This window comes from Osmerus mordax, chromosome 6 (genome assembly GCF_038355195.1).
Source record: "Osmerus mordax isolate fOsmMor3 chromosome 6, fOsmMor3.pri, whole genome shotgun sequence".
NCBI lineage: Eukaryota > Metazoa > Chordata > Actinopteri > Osmeriformes > Osmeridae > Osmerus > Osmerus mordax.
The window spans coordinates 18,203,059-18,208,184 of NC_090055.1; the positions used below are offsets into that span (position 1 = coordinate 18,203,059).

General features: G+C 43.9%; 1 pseudogene; it reads left to right on the plus strand.

Moving 5' to 3' along the window:
- The first annotated feature begins 255 nt into the window (after positions 1–255).
- LOC136944138 (hyaluronan synthase 1-like) lies at positions 256–2,598 on the plus strand (annotated as a pseudogene).
- The last annotated feature ends 2,528 nt before the right edge of the window (positions 2,599–5,126 follow it).

Genomic DNA, 5,126 nt, shown 5'->3' on the forward strand with positions numbered 1-5,126 from the left:
TCAAAAGCTTGAATAATTGTGGAATTTGTAATTTAACACATTGTTGTTGTTGCTGTTGTCTTTTAGGCACATTATATACTCCACATAATGCATCAGGTATTTTATGCATAGACACAGCTCCATTAAAGAATACATTCAAATTACAATTATAGTCACCCTCTTACAAAACTCTGACAGGCCATCAACAAGGTAATGATATACTCTTATACAGTTTTTTTCTTCTTTTTTTCGTTATTGACAGACAAAGGAAACAGAATGGAACTGAAACCACTGCTGAGGAGAGGGGGCTTGATTGTCCGTGCCTTCTTCACTTTCCTCTTCGCCCTCTGTGTCCTCGGGGTGATGGTGTGGGCTTACGTACAGGGTTTCCAGCTGGTGTCGTCCCAGTACGGCATCATCTCCTTCGGCTTCTACAGCCTGCTGCTGGGACTCAACATGCTGCTCCAGAGCCTGTTTGCCTACATGGAGCACCGGCGCATGAGAGCCCGAAAAGCCGCCTGCACCTTCACCAAGACCGTCGGCCTCACCATCTCCGCCTACCAGGAAGACCCGGCCTACCTCCGCGAGTGCCTCCACTCCATCCGGGGTCTCAATTACCCCCCGGAGCTGCTACGGGTCATAATGGTGGTGGACGGAAACTCAGAGGACGACCTGTACATGCTGGAGATGTTCCGGGAGGTGTTTGCCGACCAGGACCCTGGCTGCTATGTGTGGAAGAACAACTACCATACTTGGGACCCCACCAGAGAAGGGGATGTGGCCGGAGCGAATGGCCCAGGAGGAGATGCTGGTTATGGGATGGGAGAGGACCCTCAAAGGAGGGAGGTGGAGGACCTGATCAATAGCAGGAGATGTGTGTGCATCATGCAGAAGTGGGGCGGGAAGAGGGAGGTCATGTACACAGCATTCAAAGCATTGGGATCCTCGGTAGACTACATACAGGTGAGATTTTGCTTTTGGAGAATACGTCCAAATCCGTCTTTGCCTAAGATTTATAGTGTCAGAGCAAATAGAACAATGGCACATTTCAAACCAATCGAAACCACACGAAAGAATCCATACTTCTGTCTCTCTCTCTCTCATTGTTTCTCCTCTTCACCAGTGTCTCTCTCCCGCTCCCCCCAGGTGTGTGATTCCGACACCAAGCTGGATACTCTGGCCACGCTGGAGCTGTGCAAGGTGCTGGAGAGCGACCCCAGCTACGGTGCGGTGGGAGGAGACGTGATGATCCTGAACCTGAAGGAGTCCTACATCAGCTTCATGAGCAGCCTCAGGTACTGGATGGCCTTCAACATCGAGAGGTCCTGCCAATCCTTCTTCAACTGCGTCTCCTGCATCAGCGGGCCCCTGGGTAAGGAAGAATCTTTACACTTGACCGTACTGTAAGACGTTATCATGAAAAAGTAAAATATGATGACATGATGTTTGCATAGTGTCCAGACTTAGATACTCTCAAAACATAAGGGATAAAAGTGACTCGGGTCATAAACAGATTCCCAATTATTCTTCATCCTATTTTTCCTGATTTTTCCTGTTTGTTTACCTCAGGACTGTACAGGAATGACCTACTCCAGCAGTTTCTAGAGTCCTGGTACAATCAAATGTTCCTGGGAACTCACTGCACATTCGGGATGACAGGCACCTCACCAACCGAATGCTCAGTATGGGCTACGCCACTAAGTGAATACTGCGCTTGACAAGCTGCGCGTGATGTAACTTACCCTCATTGTTCACAGGCTGTTATTTTCATCATCTCTCTTTTAAATTGAACTCAGAGTCAATTTCCCTAAATCCATTTCGGCCAATTATACCCATTTGCGAGAAATTGCAGGGCTGAAAAACAGAAAGAAAGAGCATGTCACGTTGTGCTCGTTTACTATATTGATGCTCATTAATTATCTCTCCACGCCTCCTCCTGTCAGGTACACCGCACGCTCCAAGTGCTACACGGAGACTCCTGCTCAGTTCTTACGCTGGCTCAGCCAGCAGACACACTGGACCAAGTCCTACTTTCGGGTATGGCTCTACAATGCCATGTGGTGGCACAAGCACCACCTCTGGATGACCTACGAGTCCATCGTCTCCGGCGTCTTCCCCTTCTTCGTCACGGCGACCATCATCCAGTTATTCTGGACAGGCACCTTGTGGGACATCCTCTGGGTCCTGTCCTGCATCCAGCTGATTGGCCTGGTGAAGGCAGCGTACGCCTGCCTGCTGCGACAAGACCTGGTGATGGTGTTCATGTCCCTCTACTCCGCCCTCTACATGAGCAGCCTGCTGCCTGCCAAGTACTTTGCCATCCTCACCATAAACAAGAGCAACTGGGGGACCTCCGGCAGACTCAAGATGGTGGGGAACTACGTCCCCCTGCTCCCCCTGTCGGTGTGGGCGGCCATCTTGTTGAGTGGGCTGTCCTTCACCATCTATAAGGAGACCCAAAAGGACTGGGACAGTGCAGCAAAGATCGAGGAAACCAAGTTTCTGATATTTGGTTGCGCGGCTTACGTGTGTTACTGGCTCTTCATGGTCATCCTCTACTGGGTGTGGTTCCGCAAGGCCTGCCGGAAACGCTCCCAGAGTTACAATGTCAGTGTGTAGGGGGTTGCGTTCCCTGGAGGGGTGAAACAGACTTGAACGCATTCACTTGTTATTTTTGTAACAATGCAATTGTTTAGTATTTGTGTGTTTTATTTATTGTGTGTGCTTTGCCTTCGGCAAGGGCACAACCTTTGTTCTCTCTCATATATATTTATTATTTATTGTCCCACCCCTAAAAAACTTGAATATTTGGGCTACATAGACAACATCGGTGTCAAAATTTTCTTCTTGGTCCCGATTGAGTTGTTTGTATTTTTATTTACGTACCGTTTGACGGTTAAGGCTTGAAATAAGTTTTTGTGGCAAAAAGTGCTTTGTGTCGAACAAGGGAACTCAGTGCTAGCCTTACGTCACAACGTCATCACACGTTAGCAACGACGCATAGATACGACGTTCTAGTAAGATCAGCGAGCCCTCAGTAGTGATGGGAAGTTCGGATCCTTTTACGGACTCGGTTCTTTGAATCTCGTTCATTAAAAGGAACAAATCTTTTTTTGAGTAATTTGTTCATTTCAACTGGGGGGGGGGGGGGGGGATTCCTGCATTAAAATAATGGATCATGACAGTTTGTATGATTTGAAATGGTCATTTATTATCACACTAACATTTACCAATTATCACGGCAAACAATTGCGCTGCACTGAACTGTGAGTAACGTACAAAAAAGTTATAATAACGAAACCTGTAATTATTACCTTTGAACGAATATCATTCACGTCTTACTAAACCTAGTCACACGAAAGTGAACGAGGTAAACAAATCAATTTATGTTTCCTCTTCTGAGCCTATGCAGGTCATGTGAAAAATGATTCAAAATCCGTATCCGAAGACCCAGTCAAAAGGAATGAATCATTTCTGTTTTATCCATAGAGTTAATATTACTAGAGGAAGCAACTTTTGTCTTCCAAGATGGCGTCCCCATTCATTTCTATGAAAAGTTCTCAGTGGCACAGTGAGGCAAGCGAGAGCACGAAACTGGACCGCGCCATCTTTCCACTTCCGACTCTTCCGGTCTAGCTTTAAACAGTGGCTCTTTTTTTCCCTAGCTCCGAGACTTTGTGCACGCTTGCAACTAGCTGTACACGTCATACTTTGCGACAACCAGTCGCGAGCATAGATTTATATGGTTGCGAACGTGTCAGCTAAGGCATTGCAGTGGCAGAATGGGGTACAAGTCCGATAAGAATCAGAGAGATGATGCAAACTTTACGGAAATGTATGCTGTCACTGTATAGTATTCCTTTCACTTGGTTTTTAGAAATAGGCTATAGGGCCAAATAGGCTATAGGGCTATTCTAGATGGAACTCATCACATATGTTGCTTTTTTTCTTTGTGATGAGTATGATTTCCAGCCCAATGTATCGGATTAAATAAACTGATAACATGAACACTTCGCTCCGTCGTTGTTCTCGCCAGGCAAAGAAAGCTTAATAGTTATTTTTGTAACAGAAATCTTCCATAATGCAGACTTACCATTGCTTACTGTCAACTTTATATTCAATGAAATGCCACGAAATTCACACTGCCTTCAATTTAACATCAGTGTAGAAATGTGGCCTGTGTTTTATATGTTCAACCTACAAAACCAAACGCCTATTAATGGATATAACGTGATCTAACAAGACTTGGTAATAATGTAATAAATTGAGAATTGTGTCTAAAATATAGTCTACTTTATTGAACATGTGCCTTTGAAAGGGGCATATTAACAGAACTATATACAAGACGTTTCCATCAGATATAAGTGGGGGTGAAACATAGTCACTGAGGACCTTTATTGTCCCACAAAAGCAGTCTGGCTTTGACACGATCAAAAAAAGAATAATGAGTGTGTTTAACAAAAGCTTCTGAAGGCAAGACTAATATTATTTAAATATATATAATTTCCTATTGTGGTTATCAGTTAAAGTACTATTAATCTTCGTCTTTGCTCCAGATAGACATGTCAACAATCTATGCTCATGCTTAACATAATATAATATTTGCCATCATGTCATGAACATTTTTACGAAAAATCAAATCTGTTTTAAAATAATGGAAATAAACTATATTAACAACATTTCATGTATGTGTAACAACCATTTGCTAAACTTGCTACAACAGGGCAGGCAACTCAAGTCATTTCTTTCAGCTCCAGGTAATTCGGCTATCGGCCAATGTGAACTTTTGTGCTTGTGCCCTGTTAGTATCCGCGAGCACATTTGCAGGCAACTTTTATTGACGTAAGCAAATAAATGGGGTGCTGGTTTATCCATTTCGGATTGGTTTCAAACTTAGCAAAAATCTGGAAAAATTCTTCTATGAAAAAGCTAGTAGTATGAGCCAGGTTCGAGAATCGAACTAAAATTATTGGGGGAGATAGTTTTGTAAATGTTGACTGGAGTTACAGTTTTTCTCGATTGGTTACACATATTTTCTGAATGCATACCTCATAATCTCAGAACTCTACACACAAATCAAAAAAACACACACACAATGGGCAAAACCCCTCACTTCTCCTGCAAAATTAAACTTTACATTCAAAACA